Source organism: Ambystoma mexicanum, chromosome 6q (genome assembly GCF_040938575.1).
Source record: "Ambystoma mexicanum isolate Mex_15411 chromosome 6q, UKY_AmexF1_1, whole genome shotgun sequence".
NCBI lineage: Eukaryota > Metazoa > Chordata > Amphibia > Caudata > Ambystomatidae > Ambystoma > Ambystoma mexicanum.
The window spans coordinates 951,202,531-951,225,117 of record NC_090937.1 but is presented as its reverse complement, the minus strand read 5'-3'; positions in this window follow the sequence as shown (position 1 = coordinate 951,225,117).

Below are 22,587 nucleotides of genomic sequence, written 5' to 3'. Positions count from 1 at the left end.
AGATTTAACAGTCAGCAGGCCCTCAGGGACAACACAGAGTCCCGTCTGCAGCAAGTAGAGGCAGAGACACAAGCAGCATTGGACTTTGAATTGTCAGGGATAAGACTGTTGCAGTGACAGTGGATGTTTTGTTTCATATGGATTGGCCACATTTGTATTTATTTTTGAATGAGGATTCCGTGTTTTTTTTGGGCCTAATGTTTCCATGGTTTTAGTTTGGTTTGCATTACAATACAGATGTATATTTGCTTCAATCAGATTCATGTGGTCATTTTGTCTTTTCATGTTATATTCACTTTCTGCAATGCTTGTGTGTCTGCAGTCATCTTTTGTTGTGCATGTCACACTGGTCTGTTTTGAAGGGTGCATGCCACAAACTCGTGTGGTATGCTTCTCGGGATTCATGAGCCCTCACTCAGCCTATAATTGTTTTGAGTTGACAAGATTCTGTGTAGCATTTGTTCATCCATCTGCTCACTGTGCAGGTATGATTATGGGTTATGTGTGCACATTTCCAACAAGCAACATGTGTGCTGTATGCAGCTGGCAGGATCACAGCCATGCACCTATGGATCAGCATATGTAGATGTATTCATTCTGGCCTTCTCTGTCCATGAATGTAGTCGATGCATGTGCATGGATTGGTACATGTATTTATGTGGTGTGGAGACTGTCATGTTCATCTCTAGCTGTATATGTATGAGTGTGGTGGTGGTGGTGGAGGTATTTTTATGGTTCGACATAGTGATTGTCAAGATTGTCCTACATTACATCCTTTCCACAGATGGTCATGTATCCATGTGTGCTGCCAGTACAGATCTATGATTGCCTATGTGTAACAATGATAATGGTGCCTTGCATTGCCCATGAATGGTGCACTGTAGATGCCTGTGATCATGAGATGTGGTTGGTTGATATGGCCTCAATACTCATACAGGGTTGTGATTGTGTCGTGGGTGTGCTCTCATGGGTCACATTACTATCAGCAAGGCTTTGTCGATGTTGCATATGTGTCATAGGTTTGGTGGGTGTGGGGATGTTGGCAGTGATGGTGTTTGTTGCTCTGTTATTTTGATGATCCCAGTGATGGTCACCACAATGCTCAGTATATGTATTGTGAATGTCTAAGCTGCCGGATATGTAATTTTGTGCAGGGTTGCATTAGTTTAACGCACAAAGGCTGCCAATGCATGTGTTACACACCAGATATCGCTCGGAGATCTGTAGGGCAGATGGGTGTGTGTGTAAGGGTGTTTGTTAACTGTACATGTGCTTCAGGTGGATGTATGTCAAGCCGCACCATGGCAGCCTCCAATGTATTTGATCATTGATTTCTTCATGGCGTAGCTCATGGGAGAAACATCTGTGTAGTATTTGGATCCGAACAACCTGTGTACAAGCATGAGTGGAGATGTGATGGACCACTGAACTCTCACACTTCTAGGGATGGCGAGACGACACATTCAGGTGGATTTACAGATACACTGAGGTGGTATTCCTTCCCCATATTTGATATTTGGTGTGGCGGGCCATGTGGAGTGAATTTCCTCAGGTGGGGACGGGGGGTGTTATGGTGAACCAGTAGTTACACCGGCCATACAGTGTTGCTGTCAGTAATTGAGGCGGTGTCTGATACAATTTGTGTCAGTAATTGTGGGAACTCATTTCGTACAAACCACCCACAGGTTCTAGTTTGAATAATGTGTGCTCAATGTCCCTCCACAAGTTACAGTAGGGTGTTTTGGTTCCACACTGGAGGTGGGGTGGTGACACTTCTGGTGGATTTTGATAGGGTATTTGGCTGAGTACTGGCATGCAGAGGTTTGGAATTTTGGGAACAGGTCTGAGTTCTTGTGGGCTGCAGACCTGTAGAGGCCTCTGAGCCAGCCCTCACTGCGTTCCCCATGCCTTTGCGGCCAGCTGATGGGCTTTGTTGGGACTCACATTACACCATTTTGTTCTACTTGGTGGGTGCCCAGTGGTCAGGTTTGTCGGCAGAATATGGTGCACCTCTCAGTGCCCAGCCAGCTCTTCCCCTGCTACCGTCAGAGGCAGGGACACACATGGCCCACAGCTTTGAATTTCACTTCAGTGTCATTCCTTCCTCAGGGCAATAGGGTGGCACATTCACTGGGGGCACCCAAGCCTGGTGTGGGGTGGTTGGCTTCCTGCCTTCCTGTTGCACACATGCAGTGGAGGGGGGCATCCATATTGTTTTATCCAGGGGGAAGCAGGGGTGCAGGGCTGTGTGAATTTGAGGTGCACCTTGTGTGTGCTGGTCCTTTGAGGGGGATGTGTGGGTGTGGGGTTATATGTGTGATGTGGTGGTTGGTGGCTGTGCAGCGAATAGGATTAGCGGGTGTAGATGCACTTTGCATGTGGGGGACTCAGGTTGGTGAATGCACAGAGTGTAGGTGGGTGCACAGGGAGTAGGAATGATGGGTGTGGGTGCACTTTGCATTTGGGTGGCTCAGTGCAGTGGTTGTACAGGGTGTTTGATTACTGGGTGTATGTGCACTTTGCATAGGGGCTCAGTTTTGTGGTTGTACAGGGAGTAGGAATAGTGGGTGTAGGTGCATTTTGCATATGGGAGGCTCAGTTGGGTGGGTGCACAGGGAGTATGAATGGTGGGTGTAGGTGCATGCTGCATTTGGGGGGGGGGGGCACAGATTTGTTTGACTCCTGGGGTTGTTAATGGTTGTTACAGGTGCAAGTAATGGTGATTACTTGTGAGTACTCGCTATACAATGTGTAGTTTTTAGCTGCATCTGGTGTCACAAGTCACATTCTGCGCAAAACAGTCAATTTCAGTGGGTCCCTTTTTTGCACTGGGGGTGTATTATGAGAATATCCCGTGAAATCCTTTATTTTATTTTTTTGCACTGTTGGTCCCTGCTAGCAATTATTTCTGCGAAACTCCTCCTTGCACAAAGCATTGGTCCTGCCCAATACTAGTGCACACGCTAACATTTTTGTGCACACTTTGCACGTTTTTCTGTAAATCAGGCCCATTGTGTTTTCCCGTCTGCTCCCCCTTTCTTCACATAGTAGAGAGCCCCTCTCTAGATTAACGTTTTTTGCTCTAAACCTCGAGCTGCCCAGTTCGTTTATTAATTTACTATGTGGAACACTGCATTACTCAAGTTGAATCAGACACCATCCATCATTCTCTCATGATCTATTTCCCTGGCCTACCAGTCAGAGAAATCAATTGGATTTGTTTGACATGACCTCCCTTGTGCTTCCGCCCTGCACTGAATACTTAAATATACATTGTCCAAGGCATTGTGAGACTCTTCCTGTGGTATTGTTCTGTGGACGAACGCAGCATTCTAGAAATAAAATTATTTTTTTTGCTATTTTAAACACATTTTTGTTTGTATTATGTAGAATCCTTAATATTTTATCGCCAAGAGCTAGACGTATACAGATTATCAATAATTACAGAAACATTCCTTTGCTGCAGGGACTACAAACGTATGCAGTGACAGTATGCATTATTCTCACAGGAGATGTTTCAGGGGCAGAGAGGTTGACTGCAAAGCCGGGGAGAACTGTTTTAAATTAAATATTGCTTCTCAGGTATCATTTATTTATTCGTAAAAAGATTTTACCAGGAAAAGAAAGCTATAGTTGGAAATAGAAGCTGCTATAAATTTGCCTGATTGTATATATTTTTTATTTTTTTAAGCAGGACCAGACAGCAAGAATACAAATCATCAGAAGCGTAATTAATAGAATGCAGCACGGTGGATGTGAACATGGAAAGTGATCGTATTATATATTCATATGGCCTTAATGACGAAGCAGTATTTATATCATATTTTTGTTTTATATAGCACAGACTTGGCTTGGGTATAGCAGACGGTTGTACATGTGTTGGAGAGAGCATAAAAGAGCAGAAAGACACGTTTTAGTTCTCGCTTACCTCCTCTGACTAGGCCCCGTATTACACGCACACTGGTGATGTCATGGGATAACTTTCCAGAAAAAAAGAGAAAATATTGGGCCTCATTAGGACCCAGGCGTTAGGGGGTTAATGGCGCCGTAAAAGGTGTCGGCGCTGTTAAACCCTTAACGCCTTACTACGAGGTCCCTTTGCGGGACCCGACCTTAACGGCTGGTATAGACCAGCCGTTAAAGTAGGGGCCCGCAAAGGGACTCAAGAGGTAAGTACAGTACCACAATTTGCGGTACCGTACTTACCGCCTTCCCCATTCCCATTATGCCCTATGGGGCAAAAATGGGAATGGGGAAGGGCCATGGTGGCATGGGGAATTACTGGCCGCCAACTTTGGAATGGGGTGGTAATTCCCCATTCCACCATGGAGTACACCGGCATCGACCATGGTGCTAATAGCACCATGGTTTTCCACCAGAGTCCTAATGAGGGCCATTGACTGAGTTTGTACTAAGACTGAGTTTGGCTGTGGCTTTTTGTAGGAGTGGTAAGGAATTAACCACAATTGACTAAACTGGACATACACCTGTTTCAAAACGAACAGGCCAAAGTTTTGGGTTACACTGGTAACTAGTGCTTCCAATTTCAATTGACAATACAAAGATGCACCAAGACAGGTAAAACAGGTAGAAGAAAGCCTTTGTTACAAGATTTTAGATAACAGGTTACATGATTTTAGATAACAGGGCATTATCCAGAAAAAGCTTATATGTATGAATCAGTTGAACTGCAGGTTAAAGCCATCATAGGAATCGGTTTCTTACAGCTCTGGACTATGCAATGCATCATGCCCTACTTGACCTACAAACACAGAACCATTGCAGTCATCGCACTTGTACTGTCAAAACCAGATTATGCAAATCACCTCTACCTTAGACTCCCAGAATAACTACTCAACATTATAGAAAGCGTCCACAAGTTGGCAGCAAGTTGGTTTCGGAGACTGCAAAGGTAAAAACACTCAGCTATCGGGAGATGTTAGGCAGAGTTTGTATGCAGTACCCTTTGGGACCACTACACACAACTAAGACTACAGGTGTAAACCAAACCAACCTTTGGTATAAGTCTGTACCAGAGAGTTTTTGGTAGCGAGCTGAGCAGCCAGGCATATCTCAAGAGGGAATGTGAGCTTGTAATTGTGTTACACAAAGGTCTACAACGACAAGTATTCAGATAGACACTTATACTCAAGGTTTCTTGGTAAAAATACTTATTAATTTATTACACAATCATTTATAAAGCATGCACTAAATGAGGCAATCAATATCACACAAATATTATACTACAATACAGATTACTAAGCAGTTGAGCTCCCTTGAAGTCAGAACCAAATAGCATTGAAGTAGGAGCAAAAAGGCAGAAGATCATAAAACGAATATTACAGTTACTCTAAAACAGTACAAATAGTTTGAGTTCACCAGAGGAGTTGATTCAATGCAATAGGTAGGCCAAAGTAAATGGGCTAGTGTCTGGTATAAGTAAAAACGGTTCTGGTATTTAAACAGAAAAGTCTTTGCCATGGATGAAAGGTTCATATGTCGGGTCACAAGCTGACTAGGGCAAAACAAAAGAATTGATGGCTGGAAGGTTTAGAATAAATCTTGACCTCTGGCATTGCTCTGGGCAACCCTCCAGACCATCGTTCTTCACCTGCCAAGCCATTACAAAAGGGGAAAAACCATATGCAAATCAGGCTTGGTCCCATCCCCAAAGGGGTAGTCCAGCCCGAACTGCTAGGTCACATCCTTTTTGCACGAGACCACAAGCATCCCCAGACATGTTTCAGCCTTGTTGGGCGTCATCAGTGAGGAGTAGCTTGGGTCTCTAGGCCCAGCAGGCAAGGGACCCACGTCTGGGCATACCCTTCCCACTCGGGGTGACAATAGCAAAACAAAAGAATTGATGGCTGGAAGGTTTAGAATAAATCTTGACCTCTGGCATTGCTCTGGGCAACCCTCCAGACCATCGTTCTTCACCTGCCAAGCCATTACAAAAGGGGAAAAACCATATGCAAATCAGGCTTGGTCCCATCCCCAAAGGGGTAGTCCAGCCCGAACTGCTAGGTCACATCCTTTTTGCACGAGACCACAAGCATCCCCAGACATGTTTCAGCCTTGTTGGGCGTCATCAGTGAGGAGTAGCTTGGGTCTCTAGGCCCAGCAGGCAAGGGACCCACGTCTGGGCATACCCTTCCCACTCGGGGTGACAATAGCAAAACAAAAGAATTGATGGCTGGAAGGTTTAGAATAAATCTTGACCTCTGGCATTGCTCTGGGCAACCCTCCAGACCATCGTTCTTCACCTGCCAAGCCATTACAAAAGGGGAAAAACCATATGCAAATCAGGCTTGGTCCCATCCCCAAAGGGGTAGTCCAGCCCGAACTGCTAGGTCACATCCTTTTTGCACGAGACCACAAGCATCCCCAGACATGTTTCAGCCTTGTTGGGCGTCATCAGTGAGGAGTAGCTTGGGTCTCTAGGCCCAGCAGGCAAGGGACCCACGTCTGGGCATACCCTTCCCACTCGGGGTGACAATAGCAAAACAAAAGAATTGATGGCTGGAAGGTTTAGAATAAATCTTGACCTCTGGCATTGCTCTGGGCAACCCTCCAGACCATCGTTCTTCACCTGCCAAGCCATTACAAAAGGGGAAAAACCATATGCAAATCAGGCTTGGTCCCATCCCCAAAGGGGTAGTCCAGCCCGAACTGCTAGGTCACATCCTTTTTGCACGAGACCACAAGCATCTCCAGACATGTTTCAGCCTTGTTGGGCGTCATCAGTGAGGAGTAGCTTGGGTCTCTAGGCCCAGCAGGCAAGGGACCCACGTCTGGGCATACCCTTCCCACTCGGGGTGACAATAGCAAAACAAAAGAATTGATGGCTGGAAGGTTTAGAATAAATCTTGACCTCTGGCATTGCTCTGGGCAACCCTCCAGACCATCGTTCTTCACCTGCCAAGCCATTACAAAAGGGGAAAAACCATATGCAAATCAGGCTTGGTCCCATCCCCAAAGGGGTAGTCCAGCCCGAACTGCTAGGTCACATCCTTTTTGCACGAGACCACAAGCATCCCCAGACATGTTTCAGCCTTGTTGGGCGTCATCAGTGAGGAGTAGCTTGGGTCTCTAGGCCCAGCAGGCAAGGGACCCACGTCTGGGCATACCCTTCCCACTCGGGGTGACAATAGCAAAACAAAAGAATTGATGGCTGGAAGGTTTAGAATAAATCTTGACCTCTGGCATTGCTCTGGGCAACCCTCCAGACCATCGTTCTTCACCTGCCAAGCCATTACAAAAGGGGAAAAACCATATGCAAATCAGGCTTGGTCCCATCCCCAAAGGGGTAGTCCAGCCCGAACTGCTAGGTCACATCCTTTTTGCACGAGACCACAAGCATCCCCAGACATGTTTCAGCCTTGTTGGGCGTCATCAGTGAGGAGTAGCTTGGGTCTCTAGGCCCAGCAGGCAAGGGACCCACGTCTGGGCATACCCTTCCCACTCGGGGTGACAATAGCAAAACAAAAGAATTGATGGCTGGAAGGTTTAGAATAAATCTTGACCTCTGGCATTGCTCTGGGCAACCCTCCAGACCATCGTTCTTCACCTGCCAAGCCATTACAAAAGGGGAAAAACCATATGCAAATCAGGCTTGGTCCCATCCCCAAAGGGGTAGTCCAGCCCGAACTGCTAGGTCACATCCTTTTTGCACGAGACCACAAGCATCCCCAGACATGTTTCAGCCTTGTTGGGCGTCATCAGTGAGGAGTAGCTTGGGTCTCTAGGCCCAGCAGGCAAGGGACCCACGTCTGGGCATACCCTTCCCACTCGGGGTGACAATAGCAAAACAAAAGAATTGATGGCTGGAAGGTTTAGAATAAATCTTGACCTCTGGCATTGCTCTGGGCAACCCTCCAGACCATCGTTCTTCACCTGCCAAGCCATTACAAAAGGGGAAAAACCATATGCAAATCAGGCTTGGTCCCATCCCCAAAGGGGTAGTCCAGCCCGAACTGCTAGGTCACATCCTTTTTGCACGAGACCACAAGCATCCCCAGACATGTTTCAGCCTTGTTGGGCGTCATCAGTGAGGAGTAGCTTGGGTCTCTAGGCACAGCAGGCAAGGGACCCACGTCTGGGCATACCCTTCCCACTCGGGGTGACAATAGCAAAACAAAAGAATTGATGGCTGGAAGGTTTAGAATAAATCTTGACCTCTGGCATTGCTCTGGGCAACCCTCCAGACCATCGTTCTTCACCTGCCAAGCCATTACAAAAGGGGAAAAACCATATGCAAATCAGGCTTGGTCCCATCCCCAAAGGGGTAGTCCAGCCCGAACTGCTAGGTCACATCCTTTTTGCACGAGACCACAAGCATCCCCAGACATGTTTCAGCCTTGTTGGGCGTCATCAGTGAGGAGTAGCTTGGGTCTCTAGGCCCAGCAGGCAAGGGACCCACGTCTGGGCATACCCTTCCCACTCGGGGTGACAATAGCAAAACAAAAGAATTGATGGCTGGAAGGTTTAGAATAAATCTTGACCTCTGGCATTGCTCTGGGCAACCCTCCAGACCATCGTTCTTCACCTGCCAAGCCATTACAAAAGGGGAAAAACCATATGCAAATCAGGCTTGGTCCCATCCCCAAAGGGGTAGTCCAGCCCGAACTGCTAGGTCACATCCTTTTTGCACGAGACCACAAGCATCCCCAGACATGTTTCAGCCTTGTTGGGCGTCATCAGTGAGGAGTAGCTTGGGTCTCTAGGCCCAGCAGGCAAGGGACCCACGTCTGGGCATACCCTTCCCACTCGGGGTGACAATAGCAAAACAAAAGAATTGATGGCTGGAAGGTTTAGAATAAATCTTGACCTCTGGCATTGCTCTGGGCAACCCTCCAGACCATCGTTCTTCACCTGCCAAGCCATTACAAAAGGGGAAAAACCATATGCAAATCAGGCTTGGTCCCATCCCCAAAGGGGTAGTCCAGCCCGAACTGCTAGGTCACATCCTTTTTGCACGAGACCACAAGCATCCCCAGACATGTTTCAGCCTTGTTGGGCGTCATCAGTGAGGAGTAGCTTGGGTCTCTAGGCCCAGCAGGCAAGGGACCCACGTCTGGGCATACCCTTCCCACTTGGGGTGACAATAGCAAAACAAAAGAATTGATGGCTGGAAGGTTTAGAATAAATCTTGACCTCTGGCATTGCTCTGGGCAACCCTCCAGACCATCGTTCTTCACCTGCCAAGCCATTACAAAAGGGGAAAAACCATATGCAAATCAGGCTTGGTCCCATCCCCAAAGGGGTAGTCCAGCCCGAACTGCTAGGTCACATCCTTTTTGCACGAGACCACAAGCATCCCCAGACATGTTTCAGCCTTGTTGGGCGTCATCAGTGAGGAGTAGCTTGGGTCTCTAGGCCCAGCAGGCAAGGGACCCACGTCTGGGCATACCCTTCCCACTCGGGGTGACAATAGCAAAACAAAAGAATTGATGGCTGGAAGGTTTAGAATAAATCTTGACCTCTGGCATTGCTCTGGGCAACCCTCCAGACCATCGTTCTTCACCTGCCAAGCCATTACAAAAGGGGAAAAACCATATGCAAATCAGGCTTGGTCCCATCCCCAAAGGGGTAGTCCAGCCCGAACTGCTAGGTCACATCCTTTTTGCACGAGGCCACAAGCATCCCCAGACATGTTTCAGCCTTGTTGGGCGTCATCAGTGAGGAGTAGCTTGGGTCTCTAGGCCCAGCAGGCAAGGGACCCACGTCTGGGCATACCCTTCCCACTCGGGGTGACAATAGCAAAACAAAAGAATTGATGGCTGGAAGGTTTAGAATAAATCTTGACCTCTGGCATTGCTCTGGGCAACCCTCCAGACCATCGTTCTTCACCTGCCAAGCCATTACAAAAGGGGAAAAACCATATGCAAATCAGGCTTGGTCCCATCCCCAAAGGGGTAGTCCAGCCCGAACTGCTAGGTCACATCCTTTTTGCACGAGACCACAAGCATCCCCAGACATGTTTCAGCCTTGTTGGGCGTCATCAGTGAGGAGTAGCTTGGGTCTCTAGGCCCAGCAGGCAAGGGACCCACGTCTGGGCATACCCTTCCCACTCGGGGTGACAATAGCAAAACAAAAGAATTGATGGCTGGAAGGTTTAGAATAAATCTTGACCTCTGGCATTGCTCTGGGCAACCCTCCAGACCATCGTTCTTCACCTGCCAAGCCATTACAAAAGGGGAAAAACCATATGCAAATCAGGCTTGGTCCTATCCCCAAAGGGGTAGTCCAGCCCGAACTGCTAGGTCACATCCTTTTTGCACGAGACCACAAGCATCCCCAGACATGTTTCAGCCTTGTTGGGCGTCATCAGTGAGGAGTAGCTTGGGTCTCTAGGCCCAGCAGGCAAGGGACCCACGTCTGGGCATACCCTTCCCACTCGGGGTGACAATAGCAAAACAAAAGAATTGATGGCTGGAAGGTTTAGAATAAATCTTGACCTCTGGCATTGCTCTGGGCAACCCTCCAGACCATCGTTCTTCACCTGCCAAGCCATTACAAAAGGGGAAAAACCATATGCAAATCAGGCTTGGTCCCATCCCCAAAGGGGTAGTCCAGCCCGAACTGCTAGGTCACATCCTTTTTGCACAAGACCACAAGCATCCCCAGACATGTTTCAGCCTTGTTGGGCGTCATCAGTGAGGAGTAGCTTGGGTCTCTAGGCCCAGCAGGCAAGGGACCCACGTCTGGGCATACCCTTCCCACTCGGGGTGACAATAGCAAAACAAAAGAATTGATGGCTGGAAGGTTTTTCCCCTTCTGTAATGGCTTGGCAGGCTGAAAAACGATGGACTGGAGGGTTGCCCAGAGCTTTGCCCGTGGTTATGATTAATTCAAAACCTTCCAGCCATCAACTTTCTGTTTTGCTAAAGTCACCCCGAGTGGGACGGGTATGCCCAGACGTGGGTCCCGAGTCTGCCGGGCCTAGAGACCCAAGCTACTCCTCACTGATGACGCCCAACAAGGCTGAAACATGTCTGGGGATGCTTGTGGTCTCGTGCAGAAGGGATGTGACCTAGCAGTTTGGGCTGGACTGCCCCTTTTGGGGTAGGACCAAGCCTGATTTGCATATGGTTTTTCCCCTTCTGTAATGGCTTGGCAGGCTGAAAAACGATGGACTGGAGGGTTGCCCAGAGCTTTGCCCGTGGTTATGATTAATTCAAAACCTTCCAGCCATCAACTTTCTGTTTTGCTAAAGTCACCCCGAGTGGGACGGGTATGCCCAGACGTGGGTCCCGAGTCTGCCGGGCCTAGAGACCCAAGCTACTCCTCACTGATGACGCCCAACAAGGCTGAAACATGTCTGGGGATGCTTGTGGTCTCGTGCAGAAGGGATGTGACCTAGCAGTTTGGGCTGGACTGCCCCTTTTGGGGTAGGACCAAGCCTGATTTGCATATGGTTTTTCCCCTTCTGTAATGGCTTGGCAGGCTGAAAAACGATGGACTGGAGGGTTGCCCAGAGCTTTGCCCGTGGTTATGATTAATTCAAAACCTTCCAGCCATCAACTTTCTGTTTTGCTAAAGTCACCCCGAGTGGGACGGGTATGCCCAGACGTGGGTCCCGAGTCTGCCGGGCCTAGAGACCCAAGCTACTCCTCACTGATGACGCCCAACAAGGCTGAAACATGTCTGGGGATGCTTGTGGTCTCGTGCAGAAGGGATGTGACCTAGCAGTTTGGGCTGGACTGCCCCTTTTGGGGTAGGACCAAGCCTGATTTGCATATGGTTTTTCCCCTTCTGTAATGGCTTGGCAGGCTGAAAAACGATGGACTGGAGGGTTGCCCAGAGCTTTGCCCGTGGTTATGATTAATTCAAAACCTTCCAGCCATCAACTTTCTGTTTTGCTAAAGTCACCCCGAGTGGGACGGGTATGCCCAGACGTGGGTCCCGAGTCTGCCGGGCCTAGAGACCCAAGCTACTCCTCACTGATGACGCCCAACAAGGCTGAAACATGTCTGGGGATGCTTGTGGTCTCGTGCAGAAGGGATGTGACCTAGCAGTTTGGGCTGGACTGCCCCTTTTGGGGTAGGACCAAGCCTGATTTGCATATGGTTTTTCCCCTTCTGTAATGGCTTGGCAGGCTGAAAAACGATGGACTGGAGGGTTGCCCAGAGCTTTGCCCGTGGTTATGATTAATTCAAAACCTTCCAGCCATCAACTTTCTGTTTTGCTAAAGTCACCCCGAGTGGGACGGGTATGCCCAGACGTGGGTCCCGAGTCTGCCGGGCCTAGAGACCCAAGCTACTCCTCACTGATGACGCCCAACAAGGCTGAAACATGTCTGGGGATGCTTGTGGTCTCGTGCAGAAGGGATGTGACCTAGCAGTTTGGGCTGGACTGCCCCTTTTGGGGTAGGACCAAGCCTGATTTGCATATGGTTTTTCCCCTTCTGTAATGGCTTGGCAGGCTGAAAAACGATGGACTGGAGGGTTGCCCAGAGCTTTGCCCGTGGTTATGATTAATTCAAAACCTTCCAGCCATCAACTTTCTGTTTTGCTAAAGTCACCCCGAGTGGGACGGGTATGCCCAGACGTGGGTCCCGAGTCTGCCGGGCCTAGAGACCCAAGCTACTCCTCACTGATGACGCCCAACAAGGCTGAAACATGTCTGGGGATGCTTGTGGTCTCGTGCAGAAGGGATGTGACCTAGCAGTTTGGGCTGGACTGCCCCTTTTGGGGTAGGACCAAGCCTGATTTGCATATGGTTTTTCCCCTTCTGTAATGGCTTGGCAGGCTGAAAAACGATGGACTGGAGGGTTGCCCAGAGCTTTGCCCGTGGTTATGATTAATTCAAAACCTTCCAGCCATCAACTTTCTGTTTTGCTAAAGTCACCCCGAGTGGGACGGGTATGCCCAGACGTGGGTCCCGAGTCTGCCGGGCCTAGAGACCCAAGCTAACCGTCACTGATGACGCCCAACAAGGCTGAAACATGTCTGGGGATGCTTGTGGTCTCGTGCAGAAGGGATGTGACCTAGCAGTTTGGGCTGGACTGCCCCTTTTGGGGTAGGACCAAGCCTGATTTGCATATGGTTTTTCCCCTTCTGTAATGGCTTGGCAGGCTGAAAAACGATGGACTGGAGGGTTGCCCAGAGCTTTGCCCGTGGTTATGATTAATTCAAAACCTTCCAGCCATCAACTTTCTGTTTTGCACAAGCTGACTAGGCCTGCAAGTTGCCAAAGTTCCATGAACTTTTGCTGTGAGAGGTAAGTTCTCTCAGTCAGGTTTTCACAGTACCTTATATTGAAGAAAAATATGCAGCTGAAGACTTCTGTTCCTGGCAGTTCCTGCAGATCTCTCTGTTCCTGAGCCTCAGTCAAGGGGTCAAGAGGGAGGATGTCGGGGGACTCTTGCACTGCAAGGGGACGGGTCGAAAAGCTGGCCAATTGGCAAATCTTTGATTCCAGTGGCTGTTCTTCAAGCACACAAGCTGGTGTCTTTCTCCCTGTTTAATCCTAACCAGCTCTGAGAATGGTATCCAGGTGGCTTACGAGTTGATTGGTCCTACCAACTCAAAGGAAGAAGTCGTCCTTGAAGGGGCTTCTCTGTCGAGATGAACTTGGCGATTTGGAACCTGCAGCAGGCCTCCACCGGGCAAACCAACCGTCCAGTAGTTGCAGCAGCCGTCCTCTTCCAGCTTGTCTTCGGTTCTTTCGTTCCAGTGGTTGACTATGGCTTCCAAACCAAGAGACTCGCCTTTTAAACAGTTTTCTCCCATTTATTCCGGCCTAGCTGCCACTCACCCAGCAGGGTGGCTGTCCTTGCTGGACATTCAGACAGCCAATCATGCCAGAGCGCATTTAGGTCTCATAGGAGACTAAGCACGGAGTTTTGGGCACCTCTCTAACTTCCTACCCACCCCAAACACTCAGGCGCCAGAGGTGGTCTTCAGTCATGAAGCCTGCCATAGGCTTAGAAACAAAGGGACCAAACCTAGTTTGGCGTGCAGAGACAAACTCTAGAAGGACCTTTCCAAAAAGAAATGGCAAAAAAAGAAGACTGGGACCTGTTTAAACAAAGGAGGCTTATGTGCCATCTTGAAAAACATGGTTCCCGCGATTTAACACTCCCGGTGTTCGCGGACGGGAACAATCATGGAAGTTCGTTGTAAAACCACTGCCACCAGCCATTTTGATAGGAAAAGGTAGCATTTGACTGCAGCATGAGTTTCTAGACAATGGGGATACTAGGTAACCCCTTCAGCACTCTATTGTAAGGTAGTATGTGCTGGATCTAGGTATTTAAAATGACTAGTAAAGTCAATTTCACTTTACATTCTCCGGGAAACAGTAGTTTATCCCAGAGAAGGTATTTAAACTTTGGGAGAGCCTAGAAAGGCTTACCTGTGTTACTGCACTGAGGGTGCTGTGTTACACACATGAAAAGATGATGCCCATGGGGTTGTCTAAAGCTCCATAATCAAAGAACACAAGAGTAAAAAACACATCAAAATACATAAGAGAGTGGGAAAAAAGGCTCACACTCTCTCCAGTTAAAAAAAAAAAAGTCTTCAAAATCCAGCAAAATTGCTGGGGGTCTCTAAGGCGAAGGGAATTGGTGCCGGAAAAATGCACGAGTCTGGTGGCAGCCTGCCAGTTTTACCGGCACGGCTACCGCCGGACTGGTAATGAGGCTGTATGTATAAAAAGGGTATCATCCAGAAGTAAAGTGCCAAGTTCAAGCACCTATTCAAAACCCAATTAATGGGCAGATATTAAATAATGGACATGGTACGAATCAAAAGTAAAGATCAAAGGATAAATACCCGAAGAAGTGATTGAAAAGCTCTATCAAAGTGTAGCAAATAATTGGTTGTTGATTTCCATTGAAGTGGTAGATGAATGTGCAAAAATACTCAGTCAATCTACATTAAATGTCATCTTGATAGTGACATTGCAAGTGCAAAAAAATCACAAAAATGCATGACTATAAAAGGATAACGCGCAATCACCTCATCAATATATATTTCATAGCAATACATTGCAAAGTGCATTATGCATGTGCATAAAAGATCCATCCTTCTGCATCTCATGTCATATTACATAGTGACATTGCAATGCAAGTAATGACATCAATGCATCATCAAAAAGAAGGATACAGTGCTATGTGCAAGAATCTCATTCATGGAGCTTTCAGAGCAATAGATCAAAAAGTGTCAAATGCATGTGCACATATGCTCAATATTCCTGGATATAAAAACACCAAAATTATACAATAAAAAAGGGGGTACACAATTTTCTTCAAGAGATAACTATTCACAAAAGCATTAATTCGGAAAGACAAACCGTTCTTCATCATCATTGAAATCCTTGTGTTTCAAAGTCTCAAATCGAATGAGCGTAGATTTCAATTGCCTCAACCTCAGTTCTCTGTTACCCTTTCTGAAATGTTCTGGTACATGTGCTAGTCCTAAAAATCTCATACATTGCGTATTCTTATCATATTTTTCAGAAAAGTAAAGTGTCACAGGGTAAGTGATGACTGCATTTTTTTGGCTCGATAAAGCTGCAAGATACGCAATTTGCGAGGACCTATTGTACAGCCAATATATCACAAACCACAGGTACATTGGATCATATAGACCACAAACAGTGTGAGACAATGCATTTTCTGTTTGAAGATCCAAGATCTACCATCTGGACCTTTCACTTCTCAATTATCCAGAACAAAAATTCACATTTTACACTTCATACATTTAAAAATGCCTGTATTCTGGCTCCCTTGTGATAACCAATTACTTTTGATAATACTCTGTTTTGGTAGACTAGGAGATAGCATAGTTCCCAAAGTAGGAGGTTTAGAAAAAGTGATCTGAGAAGAAGGATTCAAGGCCTGACTTTAATCCCGATCTGTCAGCAAAATCAGCCAATGTTTAGAACAAATTAAATTAATATGTTTGGCTTGGTGTTTAAACCGAGTAATACATCTAATGTTTCCATTCTCAGATGTCATGCCCTCCCCAATGAGTAGCGCAATTCTTTTTTGGGATTTAGACTTCATGAATGCAACACTGATATTTCTTTTACAGTAACCTCTACTCAAAAATCTATTTCCAATGTTTGTATCCTCTAAGAGGAAACTATCTTCAGTAGAACAATTTTGTTTCACTCTTAGACATTCTCCATAAGGGATAGAGTTAACCAATGCTTTCGGATGGTGACTGTAGGCAGGTACGGTAGAGTTTGAGCTAGATGGTTTCCTGTGTAGACTGGATATCAAATGATTATTACTGATTTCAAAATTCACATCTAGAAAGATAATTCTTTTCTGCTGCTAGTAATAGTCAATTTCAGATTCATTATGTTATTTAAAAAAGAAACATATTCTAGCAGCTAAATTGATACCACATTACTATGTGCTCTAAATAGTTGTCAAATTGGTCTGCACACACAATGGTTTGTTCCCACCAACCCATGGACAAATTTGCATAGGTCGTCACGACGCAGGACCCCATTGCGGTCCCACATGTGTGTCTGTAAGGTTATCTTCAAACATACAAAAATGGTGCTCTAAACAAAACTGTAGCATAGTAAGAAGCATAGCATTATGTTGTGTATAACCGAAAAATCTCAAATTCCCAAAATATTCGCAAGCCTTCAGACCAAATGCATGCTGAATTGATGTGTGTAAAGAAACTACATCTAAGGACACTAATAGATAGGTGGGTTCCCAACTGATTCTAACCAGTAGATTTAATAAATCGGAAGTGTCCCCGATGAATGAATTCAAGCTTCAAACAAAAAGTTGCAAGAAGGAATCTAAGAATTTGGAGGTTATTAACAATGGAGACTATCAGCCGTTGCTGAGGCATCCCCAAATTCATATGAATTTTAGGCAAGAAATATAAAATAGAGGAAGCTGGATGTTTGTTTTCGAGAAAGAAATATTCATCCTCATCCAGAAGATCTTTAACTTGCCAGGTTTTTAGAAGTTGATCATATTCAATGTGTGCATCACTCAAAGCTTGTTCGGTAGTTAGAACATAGCAGTTATTATCCTCAAGTTGTCTATGTGCTTTTTTCACATACACTTGTTTATCCCATAAAATTATACCTCCTCCATTATTCACATGATGCATACTTATTTCTTCTTTGTCCTGCAGCTTTTTTATTGCTTCTAATTGTTTAGAGGATACATTGAGGTAATTACGTTGAATTTGAGGAGTAAGACGTTTCAGATCTCTCAAAACTGATTCCTAAAATACTTCAATTTGAGGATTCCAAATAATGGTACAAAGGGAGGATTTTGTTTTGAAGTCACTGATCATGCTTAAATCAGTGCATATGCCATATTGATCTAGTAGAGCTTGATTGTCACACTCTGTAACAAGCATACCAGATTCTGCAGCTGAGTTAGACAAGTGAGACTGCTGAGATCCTTAACTGATAAAGGATGTATTTCTCTGTGATCAGTTTTATAGTAGAATGTATATGTGGCTAATCTCTCCTTACATGGGTGATTTTGTGGTTCATTCACCATAGCTGATGTATTTTACTTGCAGCCATATTGCATTTGGAAATACATTAAGCACTTGATTTCACAGAAGCATTTTACCACCGAGTGCCTAGGTGTTTGTTGTTTGCATTACTGACCCCTTTACCATTATCTGCTGGCAGGTCGGAAATATATGTATAATCAATAGTCTCCCGATTCTTAGGAATGTTTTTCTTGTTGAAGCATTACCTCCATTGATTTCAATGGGACCTTCCGCATATGAATCTATATGGAAAAATCCTAGCTCACCTTTGAAGCAAGTAAAGCCATTTTAGATTGTGGTCTGTGCACCACATGAGTGTGAGGACTGCACAGTACAGCACCTGAAACAAACTTAAATATCATTGTGCTGCGCTTCCTCCAGGTGTAAGTCAGAGGCATGCAGCAAAGGGAGCACGGGTAAGGAAGAAAGGTAGGGTGCATAGCGGGGGGCTGAAGAGGGCAGCAGAGTGGCAGCCTTGCAAGAGTTGTGTTATTATAAGCAGTCTTCTGCAATATCAGACTTAGATAAAAAGTATTCAGACCGAGATACATATTATAGCTTTTTGTAGCTGCTCAAATCATATTATGGGGGCAGTCTTCAGTTCCTAAGGCTGCCAATTAAGTGAGAATATATCCCCATTTTTGTTCTTCTGTGTTTTTATTTTGCAACCCACACCACTTTAAGTGAACTGTTGTGGGGGTATTTGATATCCTTTTTCACTTTGTGAGACACAACTGTATATTCCTCTGTTGTGCTTGGGATAGGCTGGTGGCAGTGAATTGTGTTTTACATATTTTTACAGTCACTACTGTGTCTTTTCCCACTGCATAATGCAAATTTGAGCGCCATATACGGAAATGGCTTTCCCAATTGGATTAATGCCAATCTGTTTGCCCCCTTAATTTCTGTCTGTCATGTGGCCCTCAGCGATCAGAAACCACCATAGAATTGCATGTGCTTTTGTAGGGTCAGGCTTGGACTCCAAAGTAAGTCCTTTGTCTGACTGAACTGGATGAAATAATTAGTCTTGGGACCATCTTGTCCCAGTTTACACTTCACCTACGAGATGTGTGCTGCTGGGCAGATAGAAGGTAAATTGCTATCCATGGTGTGACAACCGTTTTTTATTTTAATGATGCAGATCCTTTTCACTGGATATGAGGTAGAGCTCTGGAGCAATTCTGGAAGTTACCCACTGGAGCCAAGTATCTAAAGACATTAAAGCTGTACTGGGAACCCAGAGGACTGAGGCTGAATTTAACCAGCTTTTCCAAGCCATTTACCAGTGCATCTCTGCTGCCTCACCTGTGACCAGGGAAGCCCTCCAACAATTCCTAACTCTCTTGGACAGGTGCAATCAATCTGCCCTGCATTCTTCATCAGCCTCTCACCATTGATTGACTTCAGAAGTGCCTGGGCTGACCATCCATGAACCATTATCCATCAACCAGGCCTTTCTGTTCCAATTGAAACTTCACTGAACTGCTGCAGCGCCTCTGTAGGTCCTCACCCTTTGTCCTATGAATATCTTTGCCTGCATCAGCTGCTATCCTGTATGAAGAGGGGCCTGTCTAGAGCACATTTTCCGCTGCTGTAGACCAAGCCTGCTGACCCCTAACTGGCGTTTCTTTGATGCATTGTTCACCTGCTGTATCCTCGGGTCCATCCTCGTCATGGTAGGCAGCATGGCCTCTATTCTGTGGTGTCTTATCATCCTGCGTGAAACCTGATGGTACTATCCCAAAACCAGCTGACTAACTGTACCAAAACCAGGCCACCTGCGGAACTCCACCAATAGGGCTAGTGACAGAAGGAAGTGGCCCATAAATTTTGTGTACCCCATGGATGGATGCTTGATAAATCAGTATTTGAGTATTTATATATATATATCACTTTTTGCTCTACCCTCACCTACTAGTGATTGCATGGGCATTACGGCTAATACCTAACACTAGACTATTATGTCTGTGATTGGTGGGGTTCTAGCCTAGGATTCTCTGCGGGGGAACTCTTAGTGTGGTAGCATTGGGTGTGTACCCCTAATTTTCGCCCAAATCCATTTACCAAAAAAGTGTGCTTTAAACTGTTAGATGTAGCCTAAAGTATGCAGGGGAACTTTGAGACATCCTACCCCTCTTTCAGACACCTGCCTGTCCCTTGAACTCTTGAAATCCTGGAACTACTTATGGGATAGGGAAGAACTGCTAAAGTTAAGTGTCTGCCTTATAATTAAAAGGCAGGGCAAATGATATAAGCTTTTAAGCACTTTATTTTCCACTCTACTTCTTACAGTTGGTACAATTGTGGATTGCTATTTGATTGCTTTTGACTGTACTGATTGATGTGTCAAGTGTGTAAATGTATATTTATATATATATTCAATGAAACAACTTTGGGACGTTATGGTTACAAGTAAAACCGAAAAATCACAGAAATTCGCCAGTTATGGTAAACTAAGCAACCATAGCTCGTGCCACCACCGTGAACTGATAATACTAACACCCAGAACGTCAAAGATGACATCACACATGTCATATATGACATCACCGATGACATCACATATCTGGGCCAATTGTTTTTTTTCACCAACATATATAGGCCAGGTGGTTTTGTTCACTGACAGTCAGAATATTAAAATTGAAAAGGTGCTATTTATCTGGACGTTAACCTTGTCTTATGTTCTTAAATTACTTTCCTTAGGGTTTGGTCTCAGCTCATGGTGCACATACATGGGGAAATGAGCAGGCCTCAAACACACAATTTATCTGTATACATGAAGATAAAGTTTAATGTTATTAACATTTTCTGATGATGCTGTTTCTTTCGTCCTTACTTTAGTTTCCCTGTATGTGCCTCTGATTAGTGTGCATTGTGGTTCTTCAGATGTATTGTTTGTACTAGCACAAGTGTTGTAAGTCTTGAATTGTTAGCATCAGCTAATGCCATCCCTCCTCCCCAAGAGCCACCACCAGCTAGAGGACCTTCAAAACAAAAAAAGCACAGTACTTCCTAGACAATGAAGAGGACCAAGAAGATGCAGTAGTGCCTAACTCTAGCACCCAGAAAGAATCATGGGTGTAGCAGTTTTTCTACCACTGTTGGAAATGTAACAAAGGCTAAAGCTACCAAAAGTAAAATGCACTGAGTGCAACTTTGTATTAAGTCAAGGACTCCCCGGACAGTAATCGTACGGGACCACCTCCATGTGGTGCCACGCCAAATCCAATGAACGTAATGGACTCCCCGGACAGTAATCGTACGGGACCACCTCCATGTGGTGCGATGCCTACCGCGTCCCGGTGAAGGAAGGAAAAACCTTTTCCAAGATGGCCACCATGGAAAGGGAAGGTGGGGTTCCATACAGGGCCCTCTACGCTTTCCTTGGCAGCCTGCAGAAGGTGAAGAGAGAACCCTATAACCATATTACTACAAGCACATTTTTCTTCCCTTTCAAACCTATCCCAATTTCAAACAACTTTCCGACAAAGCCGGTCCACTTTAACCCCACATGTTCTCCCTCGTGTTCATGACCAGGAGCCAGATTGTTCAGATCATGACCTTATTCCATGACTCGGACAATCTGGCCACTGCCCATGGCTACTGGGTATACCTTAGTCACCAAAAAGGTATATCATTATTTTTTGTACCTACATTATGACACTTGTTCAAAAATAATACATGGGCACATTTGCTAACATCAAACAAGAAATTTACAGTTAGAATACGCCAACAGGTATCTAACGGCCCCAAAAAATCTGCAACAACCCAACAGATAAATGAATAGCATAAAAGTAGAAATAAACAATTAGAATACGCCAACAGGTATCTAACTGCCCCAAAAATCTGCAACAAGCCAACAGAAAGAAAATTAGCAAGAAACAAGAAATAAACAGTAAAACAATGAATGAAATATATTGTACCACAACATAGAAGGTTTTTTTTTTAATCCAGCATGGATTTTTTTTTCCCATAGACCCAATGATTTAGAAAATAAATACAGAAACTGAGCAAATTGCGCAGTACACAGGTTTGAACTATAGTACTCGAAAAGTACTAAATATGAGGGTTGAAAAAATACAGAAATGTTTACTATGCAATGGAATAACTCATTATGAACTACTTACAATAACATATGATCTTTTCTTTGATCACAGAGATTGAAAAATAATGTCTGGTCCAATTACCCATATCATGAAAAAACTGCATACAACCACAAAAAAGTCTACCAGTAAGTATACAATACATGGACTCACAAACACTGCTGCATAACACACCCATTTAAGCAAACATCTAACCATACACCACAATCCAAAATGTTTACTTCCATGTCTATCTTATGCCACAGTCCTTGTTGCACACTCTACAATCTTAACTCCATAGCTGAGCCAAAACTTCACATACAAACTCTACAAATGAAACAGTACACAAACTTTTGGGTTGTGGATATTTGATGGGTGTTTGATTCTATGGGTGTGTTATGATGCAGTGGTTATGGCCAGGGCCTAGAATCTTGGGTGCTTAGTTGAAGGCCTTCAGCCATGCACCGAAGACTCTAGGCCCTTGCCGAAACCACCCCAGCATAACGCACCCATGCTACAAAACATTTTGACTGTGGTATGTGGGCTGCTTACAGGGGATATTAATTACAATCAATTCTCTACTAACAACCCAAAACCAACATCATACTGAAGTAAAATAGCTAGTAGTGCATTTATTATGTCTGCGGATAGCAACAATGAACGTGGACATGGCAAACACATCAGGGGCAACAACCACCTAAACAAATACAGTATTTGACCCATCTCTTACTCACCAACCCTCCCCAAGCACTGCTACACACCAACACACTCCCCAAAATTGCATTTTCCCTCTATTCACCGCCGCGCTGTCTGCGGATGCCCGCGGATCCAAGATGGCGGGCGCTTCGAAACAAGGTGAGGCACCTCACGCCTCACTCCAGCCAATCAGCGAACATGTTGCGTGTCCGCATAAATGACGCAAGCCGATTAATCAGTCAGTGTCCTGTCACTATCACTATTTTTTTTGCTTTACATTTTGGTCATTTAAAAAAAAAATGACTGGATGGATTTACACC